Source organism: Pelodiscus sinensis, chromosome 4, assembly GCF_049634645.1.
Source record: "Pelodiscus sinensis isolate JC-2024 chromosome 4, ASM4963464v1, whole genome shotgun sequence".
Lineage (NCBI taxonomy): Eukaryota > Metazoa > Chordata > Testudines > Trionychidae > Pelodiscus > Pelodiscus sinensis.
The window spans coordinates 69,170,767-69,188,615 of record NC_134714.1 but is presented as its reverse complement, the minus strand read 5'-3'; the positions used below and the strand labels follow the sequence as shown (position 1 = coordinate 69,188,615).

The 17,849-nt window shown below is 45.3% G+C and overlaps 1 protein-coding gene across 17 annotated transcripts in view; it reads left to right on the top strand.

Moving 5' to 3' along the window:
- SIPA1L1 (signal induced proliferation associated 1 like 1) overlaps positions 1-17,849 on the top strand; it is a 350,322-nt gene that overhangs the window by 57,551 nt on the left and 274,922 nt on the right. For 4 of the 17 annotated variants that reach the window (XM_075927301.1, XM_075927310.1, XM_075927306.1 and 1 more), the window contains exon 3: positions 4,244-4,290. The exons of the other annotated variants lie outside the window; for them this stretch is intronic. The gene's annotated coding sequence lies outside the window, so the exon portion shown is untranslated. The remainder of the gene's footprint in view (positions 1-4,243; positions 4,291-17,849) is intronic. 17 annotated transcript variants of the gene reach the window in all.

The following is a 17,849-nucleotide window of genomic DNA, read 5'->3' as shown; positions in this document are numbered from 1 at the left end:
TATTTTCTTTAAAATAGTGGCATCACATATCCCGTGGACATGTTAATTACAAACTGCACTCTGAATTGTTCCTTGTCCGCGAGACTCCCCACCCCATTCCTCACATACATACTATGTCTGGGCTGAGAGGTAGTAATGCAATAGCTTTCATCACAACAGTGTAGCAGCTTTAGCCAAAGCAATGCAGTAATGGACAAGTAATTTCGAAAATTTCTGCATATCCCCCTAGTTTATATATTGTATAGTTATTTTTCTTGTTTTTAATTCATGAGGTTATTTAAAAAGTTCTTTCTAAATAGTCATATACATTTGTTTATTAAATCAGTATTTACCCAAAGTCAGTGTTTACCCAAAGTCAGTGTATGGTAAAGATTTACATTTATTAATAAATTAATACTGTGTCTTTAAGAAACAGGCATAATTTCACTGGTGATAGCTGTCTGGACTGCTAGCTGTTTGAATGTGTTCCGGTTCTGATACAGTATGGAGCTATTGATAAGGATGTGATCTTAGATACAGGAAAAAAAAAGCTAATATTACATTGTCTGATGATAAACTGTCTATATATGGTAAACATGCACAAACTTTGTTTAGTAACGGTTAAGATTGAATCAAACCACAAGTTAAGGAGTGAATTTCCTGCTTTACTTGCCACTTTCAAATTGCCTACTGCACTGCTGATAACACACTGTAGGGATTTTATTTCCATCTCCAAAAGGTACTGAAAAGGAATACATACTGGTAGTTCTTTTTCATCAAACTTCTGCTTTAGTGGAGAATGGCTTAGTGGTTAGGGCATCAGTCTTGGGCTGCAGGCTTGGGTTTACTTCTCAGCTCTTCCACAGACTTCCTGGCTACATCTAGACTGGCATGATTTTCCACAAATGCTTTTAACAGAAGAGTTTTCCGTTAAAAGCATTTGTGGAAAAGAGTGTCTAGATTGGCACGGATGCTTTTGCGCAAAAGGACTTTTTCCCGAATGGAAGCAATATAGTATTTCTGCAAGAAGCACTGATTTATTACATGAGATCGTCAGTGTTCTTGTGGAAATTCAAGCGGCCAGTGTAGACAGCTGGCAAGTTTTTCTGCAAAAGCAACTGCTTTTGCAGAAAAGCTTGCCAGTCTAGACATAGCCCTTGTGAAACCAGGGGCAAATGGCTTAGTTGCTGTGTGCCTCATTTCCCCATCTGTAGAATGGTGATAGATAATAGAACGGCATAGGAGTGCCGTGACAGTAATCATGTTAAAGATTATGAGATGCTCATATGCTACGGAGGATCATATGAATACAAAATATATTAGTGCAAAGTCTTAACAAATAGACCCATCTGACTCTCATACCCCTTATAGTTGGGAAGCTACTCTGCTTTTACATTGCTACCTGTCTGTTAAGGTTTTTGCTATTTTGCAAATTTGATCAAATATAAGGTTTTCAATATCTGTTGGAGATGGAAGCAAAAAAGTCTTATGGATTGGATACTGATTACTTTGTAGGCATTGTGAAGGCAACCTACTCCTCCACAATTTACTATTTTAACAGATGCTGAAGTTATTGATAACCAAATATTTCAAGTTTTGTTGAGCATTGTTCCTTAATAAAGTAATGGTTAAATATAAAACAGACAGCAGAATCTACACAAGGCAATACTCCTATAGCTGTGTCTGCATAGGGCTTTGTTTTGAGGGGCTCCATGTAGGTGAAAGGGGCCACTTGTGCAGGTTGAAGGGGATCAGCACCTGAGTGAGTCAAATAACTTTATTTAATTGTGTTGTGAATTATAATTATATTGCTTGCTAGAAGGCATCCAGTAAAATATTTTTAACAAGGCATCCACGTTTTGGTTTCTAACTTACTAGAATCAATTGATAAACATCCTTTAAACTTATAAACATCCTCTTGGCAGTTGAATGCCAAGTGTTGTCAGGCATGCAAAGGTTGGTAGGAAGGTTAGGTAAAGGCCTGAACCTGACTGAGAGAAGAGTTTGTTTTAAAGCAAACATCTAGCTTCATATATTTTTAACAAAATAACAAAAAGCATTTGTAACTTAGTCTTCCTTATACACTTGTCTACAGTTATAATTTGGTGGTGAATTGATTATTAAGAATCAAAATGTGAATGGATGATATTTGGACACACTCAATTCAGTGCATTTAATTGTGAACAGAGCATTTCTGAGTATTACATTCATTCTCATAATTCCCAGATTTTTGTTTTATGCTTTCATGGTGCAGCCAAAAATACTCTTCTGTGATAGTAAGTATGCAGTTTATTATGGGGCTATATCTGATTAAGAATACTGTAGTTGATATTTGTCTTGTTTAGATTATAAGTTCTCAGAAATTGATAAATGCTTCTTGCTTTTCCTGTTTCTGGACTCTGGTCATTATGGGAAGGAAAAGGTTTGAGGTCACTCAAATTCAGATCCCAAGTTCAATGTCGATGGTCCTGGTTTGAAGCCATCCTCTCTCTTACTGTGTTTTTTCCTTTTTTGGAATGCTGAGCATTCGTGTGCTGCCTGCCTTTTGTACAGTTTTAAGCTGATGCTGAAAACCTTTTGTTTTCTATCTTCTATCTTTTTTTATACTAATCTCAGCAACAGAAAAGTATTTGTAGATGTTATCTGCTAGCCATAATAGTTGTACAGCATATATTTCCCTCAATTTAACCTGCGTAATCAATTTAGGATTTGACTGGTTATATATTAAGATTTGTTTACTACAGTATTATTTGTAGCTACAAAAAGAATAGTAGAACACTTGGCTATTAAAAGCAATTGAAGTGGGGAAAATACCCAGTCTATTGAGTGGGATATTTGGGTGTATTTAGCTTGCACTCTGAACTTACATCCCAATCTTCTTCTTGGATTGTGCCCACGTACGCTCATGATACTATCTATATTTTTTGTTAGTCTCTAAGGGCATGTTTACGTGCCCTTATTTCAAAATAACAAGGAGAGCATCCACACTACCAAGCCTCTTATTTCAAAAAATGGTCTTGTTATTTTGAAATAATAAACTTATTCCTCTTCACAAGCAGAAATTATTTCAAAATAGTTATTTCGGGAGTTATTTCAAAATAACTTATTTTGAAATAACGTGGTAGTGTAGACATAGCCTAAGGTGCTACAGGACCATTTGTTGTTTTTTAAGATTTTTACAGACTAAAATGGCTAGCACTCTAAGACTCCAGTCTTCTGTTTAACAAATTTATGTTGGTAAATCACTAAAAGACGATATGAATTCAAACATAGTAGCCAAGATCTAGATGAGCATCCCACTAAATTAGGAACTGTAGAAGTTCACTTAAAAAAAATCTTAAAATACTTAGTCAAGTCTGGCTTTTGAAAAGTATCTTACAAAAGTGGTTGGGTTTTGTTTTATTTCAAGGCATGAAGAGGAATGACAGTGTAGGCCTATAGCCTCTATTGATGTTACAAAAAGCTTTTTATTGTTATCCATACATAAAAAGTCCAGGTCTGTAGTAACTAAAAGTGTAGTTAGTGGCTTTATGTGATTTGAGAAATGCCATTGAGATTAGAGTAACGAGGGACCATTGAGAGCTGTGAAGGGGATGGCCCATGAACATTTCTCTCTGTGAAATTTCTGTTGGCTAAGAGGCTGGAGAGAACCCTCACTGTATTTGAAAAAAATGGATAGTGTCATTTCGGGTTCTAGTTTATACCAATGTCTTCACTAAGCCACCAGTAAATGTATCATAAATGAGCATCGTTGTGATAGTCTAAGGGCATGTGACTAAACTACCACCTTTCTTTCTTATTGATGAATCTACTTAGAGTTGAGGCACATTGATGGATAATGTGTGGAAACTTACTCATGTTTGTCTGAGTAATATTCCTTCTTTGGCTATGTGGGGGACATTTTTGTTATATGGGCTATATAGATCACCCTCCTCTTATTAGGAATATATAATTTTAAAACTTATTTTCGTTCACTTATTGTAGAGCCCAGTGTAAGGTAGTTTTAGATGATTGGATCATAAAATATGCTGAGTTTGGGGAAAAAAAGGCAATATTTTAAGCGTTAGAAAAAGACACCTAATTTTGAAGTCTAATGGGGTCTACTAGGTAGAGTGTTTATTTGCCTTTGACTGTATGCAGTGGTGTACATTTTTATTCAAACCTTGTATTTAATAATATCTAGTAGAATATATTATAGAAGATAATATATATAATAGAAGCAAAAATGATAAATTCACAAAACTATTCCTTTTTTTTCTTTCAGAAGCATGAACTGAAAAATGTGAAGTGACGTTTTGCTATTCTTTTCATGTAAGAGGCTCTTTGACAACTTTTAAAAAATTGACAGTCTCAGTGCAAGGGGATGGGGTGAGATAAAGATTTTAACAATGAATAGTCAACACAAAGTACCAGAATGGCATATGTATTTGGTGGAAGAACATCCAGAATTCTCAGGGTAATAGTTTCTTTAGCTTGGTTTTGTCTAGCAAGGAATACCCTGTAGAATCCACTTCAGTATCAGTTAGGTGGATTCCAGTCTCATGTTTGATTTTCATCTTCAAGTGAATAAAATCTTTGAAGGTATGAGAAAATCTGGAGCTCCTCAAGCTTCATTGTGGAAAATAAAGAATGAATGGTCTTATTTCAGAGGCACTTTGTTGCAAGGGTTGTAACTCCCTGTGTGGGATTTGTCTAGCTCCCTATGTGGGATTTTGTCCACCATTGAGAGATTACCTTAAGTAGATATTGTTCCCTGAAGAGTGATATTACTCAGTGTAATTACTGATTCCTGTGAAGATTTTATTTGGCTGACCCTTAAAATTTCTAATTGAAGAGCAAGGTAACATTGAGGAGAAAATGGACTAGAGACTTTCTCTTTTCTGAGTTGCTGGAGGCTGGATGTGCTTTCTCTGCCTCCATTGCCTTTCCTTGGAATTTGCTTAGATTTGGCAAATTGTACCCCATATTCCTAAATTCCTGAATTATGTATCTGAAAGCAGGAAGACAAGGTGTAAGGTACTATTAATCTGTTTGAGCCTGTACGTGGAAGTGACACCGAGTACCTTTCCTAAACTCTGTGTAGCTTGAAAGCATCTACCTGCTCCAACAGAAGTTGATCTACTTAAAGATATTGTTACCTGCCTTTTCTCTTTAATATCCTGGGACTGACACGGCTAAAACACTGCATACATCCTAATGTAGGCACTCCCATATTCTGTTTCATTTCACTGAAAACTCTCTGACCACCTTTTGGTATTCCATTCCCAAAGATGTAAGATTGACTGCAGATAGAAACGATATGTTAGATGCCATAATTTGTACTGTAATATCTGAAGTGAAATATTTTAACCCTGGTAAATAAATTGTTACAAGATATAGAGAAGGATCATAATGTGGTAAAATTACAACATAAGGACCAGAAATTCTAATTAGATAGCAAAGTATATACAGACAAATCAGAAGAGCAAAATCATTTTAATTTGCTACTTCCTTAGTTGGGCTTGGACCATGTTGCTAGCTATTCCACCATACATGATACCTTGCAGCCATGCCTGAGTTAAGATCAGGAGATAATCTATTTAGAGGAGAAATTTGAACTTTGAGGGACAAATAAATATTTGCTATAACTACTGAAGTCAGTAGTAACCCTAAGGATATATTTGGCACTGAACGTTTGTGATGTTGTTTTGGGGTGCACTGTTCTTTTTTGAAATCTCAATCAGTAAAACGCAAAAGAACTGTCTTTTCTGAAGCGGTTGCCCCCAGATTAATGTTAGAGGTACATAGCATTTTTTCTTAAATTATAGATATCAGAGCAAGTTTCTGCTAGAGCAGTGGTTCTTAACCTGGAGGTAATTATCCCTTGAAGGGTAATTTGGCATATTTCAGGGGGTAATACATTTAAAATACATTATGTTGAACAAAACTGAACACTGATTGTATGAGAAAACGAAATACAATAAAAATGATTAATCATAATTTTTGACCTTTGCCATTTTTGAAAGGAGGAGGGGTAATTTTGGTTTATTGGTTAAGCTTAAGGGGTAACAGTGCCAAAAAGGTTAAGAACCACTGTGCTAGAGGTATGCAGAACTGGTCTGTTTTTATTAAGTGACACCAGAAAAGTTGAACCGCAAAACTTGACTTTTTTTCCCTAGCATAGCCTGTTGTGTATCCATACTAAATTCTAAGTCATCAGAAATACGTCTGAGAACTTTCCTAATGCTCAGTGCCATTTTCACATCTGTTGTTCTTTGCTTGCTCATTTCCATTCCATTGCATATATTTGTGCATTGCACATGCACCGGTACAAAGTTTTTCCCTTAGTGGTATCTGTAGGGGACCAGCTTTAGCATCCTCTGGAGTAGAATGCGTTCACACTGGCATAAGTGTCACTCCCTGCTATCCCTCAGTTCCTTCTTATTGGCAGTGACGGTTTTGGAATATCTCCTTGCCTCAGGCAAGCTTTCCTTCTCAACTGTCCCTAGTTGTGACTCCTCTTGTATGTAGTTTTTAGAATGTTTGAGTGGTGTATTAGTTCCTCTAGTGTAGTGGTTAGGAATAGGTAGTCCCTTGTGGGACATAGCCCAGAGAAGGGGCATGCACTGGTTCCAGCAGTCAGTGATCCCCATCAGAGGTCCCATGTGGGCCTCTCACAAATACTTAAGAGTGTCAAGTATCACATTTTGTAAGAATTACAAGTGCTGAACTAAAAAGGAGTGGGACATTTGGCTAAGAGTGCTCTTTGTGGATGTGGCCCTTGCACTAGCCTCCAAAATGGCAAGATTGGACTCTGCTCCAAACACCGCAGCTTCTGTATGGAGCATGCCACCAGCACTGTCCTCTGACTTGCCTTGATCCTCATACCTAGTGCCAACTAACAAGATGAGAGAGACCAGAAGAGGGCATTCTGCTATGTCTTGTAAAGGAAAGGAGGAATGCAAAGACCTGTGCGGAGCAGCTCTTTCCCTCCAGACAGTGGCCAGACTTCAATAACTATTGCCCTGTTGAGCCCAACTTGTGAACTGTCTGCCACCACAGGAAGTGGCAGAGGAACTCAGCATCTGGAAGTTCTGAGTCCACACAGAGCCTTTCAGGTCGCCAAGGACATATGGCCCTCCAGTACTTCCAGTGCCAGTCAGCAAGGTGTCCTACTCAAGGGGCAGAACTGCTGTAGGACCTTTCCAGCAGTCCCCATTGGTGTGGCACCACTCGCCAGAGCAGGGAGTACTCCATTAGCACACACAAGAGTAGCACCACCAGCTACATGCATCAGTGATGTTCCTGGTGGTGTTCCTGGGGTTCTCATGTTGTTTGCTGTCTGTCTGATCCAGGCTCTTGAAGGTGCATTGCTAGTCCCAGGGCCAGCCTGAGCCATTTTGGCGGCACGGGTGCATGGTGCTGCCCCCAGGCACGGGCACACTGTGCATTTGCGTGCCCGCCCCTGCGGGTCCGCCCCCCCCAGGGAGCACGAGTCTGCCCCCAGTGCGCATGGCGCATGTGCTGCCTGGCCGCTGGCGCGCAGCCCGGGGCCTGCCCTCCCCAGGGAGCATGGGCTTTCCCTCAGTGTGCGCAGCGCATGCGCTGCCCAGTCCGGCCTGGCCACTGCTGCTGGTATGCAGCGCCTGGCCGTGCAGGGCCCCGTGCCCATTGGGGGAAGGGCGCTACTGGCTGGCACTGCGGGAACGCGGGGGGCTGGCGCTGCGGGATTCAGGTGCATGGCGCCTGATGGCAGCTATAAGGGACACCGCTCGCCCCTTACAGCTGCCATCAAGTGCCCCCCATTGGTTGGTGCCCCAGGCTGCTGCCTGACTTGCCCACCCCTTAGTCTGGGCCCTGGCTAGTCCCCAAAGTCCTGGCACTGGTTCCTGGAGTGGTAATGTAATTGCCAAACTCATGACACTATTCCAGAGTAGGGATGTAAAATTTCTGTTTGGCTAATCAAATAGTCGATGCAATTTGTATTGACTACAACTGGTCCCAGAGTTGTGAACGGTTGACTTATGACCGTTCGCAGTTATGACCAAAGCTGTCATAAATGGCGAACCTTGAGTTACGAACGCGATCTGCGCTTACCAACAGCACGGTCGTGTGTAACTCAATGGGGTCTGACTTACAAACGAACCGAGTTATGACCAATTGGTTGGTCTGTAACCGATTCGTAAGTCGGAGAGAGGCTGTATTTGATTGGTCAATAAGGGCGCCTCTGCCTTTGAAGTGTAGCAACAGCCCTAGGGCGAAAGGTGAAAGTGCTGCGGGGAGCATGGTGCCAGCGGCCAACTCAAGCAGCAGCAGCAGGCATCAGACTCCACACACCATTTCAAAGTGGCAGCACTTAATGGAGCCTGGGGTCAGTGGGGGAGTCCCCAGCTGACTCTGGGCTCCACGTGGTGCTGCCGCTTTGAAATGCTGCGTGTAGCCCAGGCCAGCTGGGAACTCATTTCAAAGTGGCACTGCCACATGGAGCCTGGGGTCTGGCCCTGGGTTCCATGTAGTGCTGCCACTTTAAAGCACCCCCTCCTTACTCCCTCCCCTTGCTTCCTCTTTCTGATAGACAGCTAGGAGGGGGGAAGTGATTAGTCGACTAGAATGTTGAGTATCCTTAAGCATTTGCTTATCAGACAATTGATTAGTCGTTCACATCCCTACTCCAGAGAGTTCAGATCCCTCTTTGCCTGGTCTTCTGTAACATCAGAGCAGTGTGTCCTCAGCACAGTAGCAGGGAGTACACCTCTCCAGTTTATTTCTACCCATTCCCTTATCTTCAGGGACCCTCTTCACAAGTATCTCCTTGTTCAAAATGTGAAGGGCCTTCTGAGAGTGGGAGCTGTGGAGGGAAGCCCCTCTGCACTTGAGGGGGAAAGATTTTTACTTTTTTGATCCTACAGGCAAGATGAGGGGTGTGTATGGTAATATTCTATCCTTGATCTGAACTCAATGAGTATCTCAGAAGGTGAAGTTCTGCATGACCTCTCTGGCCTCCATAATTCCTTTTCTGGATGCCACCCTCAACCTGAAAGAGGCTTTCTTTCATTAACGTGGAAGGTTCCTATGTTTTGTAGATGGGACGACCTACTACAAATTTGTAGAGTTTCCCTCTGTCCTAGCAACTGCACCAAGGGTGTTTATCAAGTTCATGAGGCAGTCTACCTCAGACATGGATAAGTCAAGATATCCTGATATCTCGATGACTGGCTCATCAAGGTCCAATGCAGTGTCAAGATGTTGCATGCACCTTGTCAAGCTCTAGGCCTGTTGATAAATGAGCAAAAATCAACATTGATTCCACTTCAAAGAATGGAGTTTATTGGCGTGTCCCCGACTTTGCTTGAGCTAGAGTGGTGCTGCTAGAGACCTGGTTCAAAGGATTATCAGATCTGATTGTTGAGGTCATGGCTCATCTGCTCACCAAAAGGAGGATTCCAGATTATAATGATCCTCGTTAATTAACCAAATCAGCTCACTCAAAGATATCAGTAAGAACATGCCTCACGCTTTTGGAACACATGACCTCAGTGTGCTTATATAACACAATTTAATGTAATCATAGAAATGTTTGGCTGGAAGGGACTTAAAGAGGTAGGAACCAGTAAAGAGACTGAGGTAGGTAAGCACACTACCCTGAACAGAACTTTACCTGACATTAAAAAACTCCGGTGTGGGGATTCCACAACATCCCTTGATAACTAGATGCAATATTTAACTCTCTTTATAGTTGGAAAGTTTTTCTAATTTCTAACCTAAATCTCCTTTGCTGTGGATTAAACTGATTGCTACTTGTCCAACCTTGAATGATTATGAAAAACAATTATTGAGATCCTTTTTGTACTAGCCCATAATATGGTTGAAGACTTTTTATCAGTTCCCTCCCCACAGCCTTCATTTTAAAAGCTCAATATGCCCAGTTTTTTAACCTTTCCTTAGAAGCCCTTTTTCTTCTAAACCTCTTATAATTGTTTATGCTCTCCTCTAAGGTGTCTCCAGTTTGTTCCTTTCTTCCTTAAAGTATGGCATCCAAAACTGGACACATTAGTTCAGCTGAGGCCTCACCAGTGCCAAGTTGAATGAAACAGTTCTCTGTTGTCTTACAGACACCTCTTGTGTCAATAATACAGCCTAAAATGATAGCCTTTTTGACAACTGCATCATTTCTGGCTTAGATCGGTTTCTGCTGCTTATCCACTAGTATTCATTGTGTTTGCCAGACTTCACCTATGCTCCATACAAGGCTGACCGAAAATAGTGAATCCCCAAATCCCGGGCATGTGATGATATTCTTACAACGACCATCATCACATAAATGTTTTGGAATTCAGGGCCGCTTGCTTGGTGTGCAAATGCATGTCTGCCTTTACTCTTGTCCAGGTATTGACAGAGAGCACCAATTATTCATTGCATTATTAGACAGGGAAGAGCTATGTTGGTAAGGAGGCCATTTGGCTTGGGACTTAACATGATCCAGTGATGAATATAACACACACATCCCAGGTGTTCAGAATTTGCTCTTAGATCATCTTAGTAGACATTTTCAGATGTCCATGGGTGTGGGGTTGCAAAACATCTTTTGCAAGCAGGGCTACTTATCAATAGACCTGTTTGCTACAGACCAGGACAAAAAATGCAAAATGTTCCTCTTTGAAAGGGGCTCCAGGCTGATTTCCTGTCAGATGCCTATCTCATAATTTGAATGCTATGACTGATAAGTACGTTCCTGGTGAGAAAGAATACTAAATAAACTGCAGCAAGGTGCAGCAATGATAGTGACACCCCTCCAAGGGCAATTGTTTGTATTTGGTGAACCTCACAGCATCCCTTTCCTTCTCTAATCATTTTGTTCACTCTACCTGTTGCAGAAGAATGGTCAGATTGTGCACCTTGACCCAGGATTGTTGTTTGACAGTCTGCATGTTGGTGTCTGATGTCCACCAAAAGAAGCTGTTCAGGTGTAGTTCAAAACATTTTGCTCCAAAACAAGAAGCTCTAAATGGAAAAGGTTTTCTGTCTCAGAACCAGCCATCTCCTCTGACAGCATCCATGTATGCAATATTGGATTATTTTCTAGTCCAGAAGCAATGTGGATCTTCTATCATTCCATAAGGATCCATCTAAAACATCACTGTCCTCACCATGGCCACAGTATTTTTTCACATTACGGTGGTAAGGTTCCTTGTTCGTGGTTTTCCCTCAATTTCAGAAGCCCTTCTTTCCAGGGCCTCAATATAATAAGACTTCACAGCCCCCCCCCCCCCCCCCCCAGTCTTTAGCAGTCCTCTACCATTTATCAGGGAAGACTGCTGGTTTGATAGTTATCACAACTTTAAACTTGAATCTTGTCTTCCTTTCATAAAATCATAGTATACAGGCAGTCCCCAACTTACGCGGATCCGACTAACGTCGGATCCGCACTTACGAACGGGGCTTTCTCGCCCCGGAGGTCGAGGTGGCGAATTGCTACCTGCGAGCTCCGGGGTGAGAGAGCCCCGTTCGTAAGCTGCTCCGGTGCCCCTGGTCTGCTGGAGACCGTCTCCAGCAGACCAGGGGCACCGGGCGGGTTCCCGCGCTTCTGAGGCTTTGCCAGAGCAAAGCCTCAGAAGCGCGGGAACCCGCCACGGCTGCGGCTTCAGTCCCGGTGCCTGGGGACGGTCCCCAGCAGACCACAGGCACCGGGACTGAAGCGGCAGCCGCGGCGGGTCCCGCGCCTCTGAGACTTTGCCAGAGCAAAGCCTCAGAGGCGCGGCACCCCGCTGCCACTGCGGCTCTGCTCCCCGTGTCCCTGGTCTGCTGGGGGGGGCCGCAGCTAGTGTGCCCCCCCCCAGCAGACCAGGCTTTTGTTTTGGACCCTGGGGCAGAGCAGCTGGGGCACTGCCAATTGGTCCCGCAGCGCCGCTCTGGGCACTACTGGACCAACCCGGCAGCACCCCAGCTGCTCTGCTCCAGGTCCTGATTCAGCTGCTGCTGGTCAGTTTCAGCAGCAGCTGAATCGGGATGCCTGGGGCAGAGCAGATGGGGTGCTGCTGGGTTGGTCCAGTAGCACTGAGGAGCGGCGCTACTGGAGCAACCCAGCAGCACCCCAGCTGCTCTGCCCCAGGCGTCCCCAAGTCAGCTTCTGCTGAAACTGACCAGCGCTGACTACAGGAAGCCAGAGGCAGAGTTGCTCTGCCCCGGGCTTACTGGATTCAGCTGCTGATCAGTTTCAGCAGCAGCTGACTTGGGGATGCCTGGGATTCTTAAGTTGATTCTGTATGTAAGTCAGAACTGGCAGTCAGTTTCAGCAGCGGCTGAATCTGGACGCCAGTCCCGACTTACATACAGATTCAACTTAGGGACTGTAGGTTTGTTCTTATCTTGTACGTAACCTGGGGACTGCCTGTATGGGAAATAACTATATTGGTCCATACGGAACTACAACTTTGGACAATAATTTGGGATAAGGCTTCAGAGTAATCGTGTCTTGAAAGGATTACTGTTCAATATCTGTGTTTATTTCCCATACAGGCAGTCCCCGGGTTACGTACAAGATAGGGACTGTAGGTTTGTTCTTAAGTTGAATCTGTATGTAAGTCGGAACTGGCGCCAGCCGCTGCTGAAACTGACCGCCAGTTCTGACTTACATACAGATTCAACTTAAGAACCCCAAGTCAGCTGCTGCTGAAACTGATCAGCAGCTGATTCCAGGAAGCCCAGGGCAGAGCAACTGTGCCTCGGGCTTCCTGTAGTCAGCGCTGGTCAGTTTCCGCAACGGCTGACTTGGGGACGTCTGGGGCAGAGCAGCTGGGGTGCTGCTGGGTTGCTCCAGTAGCACCGCTCCTCGGCGCTACTGGACCAACCCAGCAGCACCCCAGCTGCTCTGCCCCAGGAGTCCTGATTCAGCTGCTGCTGAAACTGACCAGCAGCGGCTGAATCAGGACACCTGGGGCGGAGCAGCTGGGGTGCTGCCGGGTTGGTCCAGTAGTGCCCAGAGCGGCGCTGCGGAACCAACCGGCAGCGCCCCAGCTGCTCTGCCCCAGGGTCCACAACAAAAGCCTGGTCTGCTGGGGGGGCACAATAGCTGCGCCCCCCCCAGCAGACCAGGGACATAGGGAGCAAAGCGGTAGCGAGGGTGCCTTGCCTCTGAGGCTTTGCTCTGGCGCGGGACCGCTTTGCTCCCAGTGCCCCTGGTTTTCTGGAGACGGTCCCCAGCAGACCAGGGGCACCGCGAGCAAACCCGCAGCCGCGGCGGGTTCCCGCACTTCTGAGGCTTTGCCGGAGTATCTAACCTACTCTGATATCTCCAGAAGCGCGGGGACCCCGCCGCGGCTGCGGGTTTGCTCCCGGTGCCCCTGGTCTGCTGGGGACCGTCTCCAGCAAACCAGGGGCCCCCAGGGGCACCGGGAGCAAAGCGGTCCCGCGCCAGAGCAAAGCCTCAGAGGCGAGGCACCCCCATTGCTGCTTTGCTCCCTGTGTCCCTGGTCTGCTGGGGGGGGCGCACCCAGTTCACTCCACCCTCCTTCCTAACAGAACGTCATTCACTTTCACCAGGCTGAGGTAAAGGGTTGGGGTGTAGGCTCTGGTCTTGGTCTAAGTGGTTTGGCATGTGGGAGGGGTTCTGGGTTTAGCCTAGGGTGGGGGAATGGAGTCCAGGAGGGGTTTCAGGTGCAAGCTCTGGGAAGAAGTTTGGATGCAGGGGTCTCACATCTGGACAGAAAGTTGGGTGTAAGAGGAGGTTCGGTGCTAAGACGGGTTCAGAAAGCAGGCTCTGCTGGGCACTATTTAACTAAGATGGCTTCCGGCTGGTGGAGCAGTGGGGTGAAGGCAGGCTTATTCCTGCCCTGGCCTGCACCTATCTTGAGAGCAGCTGACACATACACCAATGGCTCCATGGCACCAAGTGCTGCCTCTCATCTACAGACGTTGAGCCCACAGCTTCTACTGGCCACAGTTCCCTATACAGGCAGTCCCCGAGTTGCGCGGATCCGACTTATGTCGGATCCGTAGTTAAGAATGGGGATTTCTCGCCCTGGAGAACTAGAGCAGCGGGACGCCTGGTCCCGCCGCCCGCCTTCTCCGGGGTGAGAAAAGCTGCTCCCCGTCTCCCTGCAGAGCCAGCAGACCAGGGAGACGGGAGCAAAGCGGCGGAGCACCGGGGGCCGGACCCGCGGCCGCTTCCAGATCAGCTGGAAGCGGCGCGGGTCCTGCCGGGTGCTCCGCCTCTCTGTTCAGCGTCTGAACAAAGCGGCGGAGCACCCGGGGCCGGACCCGCGCCGCTTCCAGCTGATCTGGAAGCGGCGCTGGTCCAGCTGGGTGCTCCGCCGCTCTGCTCAGCGTCTCCCTGAAACTCTCCCGCTCTGCTCAGCGTCTCAGCTGGAAGCGGCACGGGTCCGGCCCGGGTCCTCCGCCGCTCTGCTCAGCGTCTCCCTGGTCTGCAGACCAGGGAGACGCTGAGCAGAGCGGCGGAGGACCCGGGCCGGACCCGCAGCGCTTTCAGCTGATCTGGAAGCCGCGCGGGTCCGCCCGGGTCCTCCGTGGCTTTGCTCAGCGTCTCCCTGGTCTGCAGACCAGGGATACGCTGAGCAAAGCCGCGGAGGACCCGGGCCGGACCGCGGCGCTGATCTGGAAGCGCCACGGTTCGGCCCAGGTCCTCCGCAGCTTTGCTCCACGTCTCCCTGGTCTGCTGGGGGGGGAACGCAGCTAGTGCCCCCCCAGCAGACTAGGGAGACGTGGAGCAAAGCCGGGGGCCTGTGGTAGAGGAGGTGGGGCACTGCCGGTTGGTCCCGCAGCACCACTTCTTGGCGCTACTGGACCAACCCGGCAGCGCCCCAGCTGCTCTGCCCCAGGCGTCCTGATTCAGCTGCTGATCAGTTTCAGCAGCAGCTGACTTGGGGACACCCGGTGTTCTCATCTTGAATCTGTATGTAAGTGGAACTGGTGTCCAGATTCAGCGGCTGTTGAAACTGATCAATTTCAGCAGCGGCTGATGCCAGTTCCGACTTACATACAGATTCAACTTAGGGACTGTAGGTTTGTTCTTATCTTGTACGTAACCCGGGTACTGCCTGTAATTGATTAATGGAAGCTACAAGAGTTGTGTCTGCAGGCAAGGACAGCATGTGAAGACCCCCTGCTCCACCTTTCACAGGGGCTGCAGGGACATGCCAGCCACTTGCAGGAGCAGCGGTTACCATAGAGATAATTACTCCAGCCATGACAGGCTATGCATTTTAGAACTCACTACTCAAATAATTAAAGTTAAGCATAAAAGTGAAATGCACAGAACAATCAAACACCAAAAATAACAAACTTTGCAAGCAGTAACAGCAGTAACCACAACCCCCATGTGTATGTTGGGTCTGGAGATTAGAGTGAAGGACAGTTGGTGTTTGTGAGACTGTCAGAGATGCATATGGTGTGTGAGTGCTAGAGATTTGCATTGCCAAGCTCCCTCCATCCCCTTTTCACTGTGGGGTGATAGGGTACAGAAGTGGGGGTGGTGGAACACACTGATATCAGTGCCCCCCTCTTTTCTTCCCATACTCTGCACAGCAAGCAGGAGGCTCCCATGCGGGCAGCTCCAAGACAGAGGGTAGGAGCAGCATGACAATGGGTGGAGGGGCAACTGAAGTGCCAATGCTTGATAGCTCCCTGGTGAAACCAGTCAGGATCACCTGTCAGAGGCTCCAAGATCTACCAGTCAGGAGTGGCCCTAGATGAGCTGTCGGCAACAGGTGCTCTAGGCTAAACACGCAATCGTTACCCCTGCCTCCAAAGCCCTCAAAGGCCATTTATCTTGGCGCCCTAGGTGACCGCCTAGTTCACCTGTATTGACGGACCGCCACTGCTACCAGTAGATCCCGATCTACTGGTTGGTGACCACATGTCTAGTGGTAGATCTTGGACTCTTTCATACTGACTGGTGCTGTTGCATGGGAATGTTTTGAACGAGGATTTTGTGCACGAGAAATACTTAACCTAAAAAACTGATGAGTCCATCTAATTTGAAAGCATCAAGACCATTTTCCTCCAGTTTTCATATAAGATGAAAATATTGGGTCAGATTTTTAGCTGTGCTCAGTAAACATTGAGTATAACTGGTGGGAGATATTTGTAGCTTTTTAATCCTGAGACTGCTTTTACACCAGCTAAGAATGTGGTACACAGAAGGTTCAGGGAAGATGGTGAGGAATCAAGTTTTCTGGAGCAATGGGAGGTTTGTTACACATCCAGTTTTAGTCTAAGCTATGGGTTGATTTGCATTGCACTTTAATAGTTATAACTTTAATCGTTCTGGGACTTGCAAGATAATTCACTCTATATCCTTCATAATGGATCTGTTAGAAATAAGGTTGTAAAATTACAATCAGTTAATTATGTTAATGTTTAACTGGTTAACTGAATAAGCAGGATCCTGGTCTGGTTATGCTCCAGCCCATAGGCTGGTGGTGGGACTGCCGCTAGCAGCTCCTGGTTACCTATTCATGTCCCTAGTTAGAAACAATGTATTCAAAGTATTTTAGTTACTGCAAATTAACCTTCTCTTCTTTATTTCAGTATCTTGCTAAGTCCTACCTTTTAATATTTTATCAATTTTTTAATGAGAGAGAAAAAATTAAAAATGCAAGTTTAGATAGATGAATTAAAAGGAAAGACAAGATTAAAGACAGACAGGTCCTTTCTGAAGCCTTTGCTGCAGGTCATGGCTGGGCATAAAGCTCAAGTGAAGTTTTGTTAGCTATGATTTTACTTCATGTTTAGCTATTGATAAATTTCTTAGACCTTCGAAGAAAAGAAATTAGTGCTACTAAATGACGCAACTTTTTTCATTGAGAACATTAATAGAAAATAGATTCCCTAAATTCCTTCAATCCCCTCTCAATGCTTTTAATCTTCATATCCTTTATGAATATTAATCATTCTTCTCTTTTAGAGAGATCATTACTATTTTTATTTTATCAATAGGGACATTGAGGCACAGACAGGTAACACTGAATTTATAGCCACCTTTGTGATATACCACTAGCAAGCAAATTTTATGCAACATTGGAGATGTTTTACTTTGTTAGCATGTATTAAGTATATCGTGTGCAGAGTTGCTGTTCAGTAACTGAAAAGCAGCCTAGGCTTGTTCAGTTACGTAGTTTGGTGTGTCTTATTTAAATATTCATTGTATTTTTCATGCTATGCATTGTGTATATCTGTACTCTGGCTAATAGTCACTTTCAGCTAGCATGCCGGGGATTCAGCTAGCATGCCGGGGATCATATAGTCATTGACGTGTTACTTTTATACCATGACTACTCAAATCTTAGAGATCAGAGGATGGTGTGTGTGGATCACAGCAAAGGTTTCCAGGATGGGATTTAAGAGAACTGAGTTCTGTTTTTTTGGTTCTCCAGTTGACCTGTTGGGCAACTTTGGGTAAGATACCTTAGCTTTCTGTGCCTTTGTTTCTGTAGTTGTGACAACAGAGAAGCACTACTACATATGCTAGAGGTCAGGAAAGCTTTGGCATTGTATTTGGATAGAAAAAAGACTTGAGAAATCTCCTAAACTATTCCTCTCAATTGTGGGCAGATGCAAGGGATTTGCCATATCAAATCGCAGCCTTTCTAAATTAATTCCAGGCTGCATAAATTATTGCTATTGTGCCTGCAATCTGCAGCCTCTACCTGGAATCTGAATTCATTTCACAAGATCCACCTCCTCTTCTGTGGTATTCATCAAATTTCCCTATTACAGAGGTATGTAGGTTAGCAGTTTGGGGAACTGCTCGTACCTTTGCAGACTCAGCTTCTGATGCTGTCTCTGGCTCCAATATTGACTTCTGTAATAGATTTGACTCCAAAGCCTCAAGGTTTATAGGGAGTATTGCTAGGGATTTACCTACAGTGGAGCAC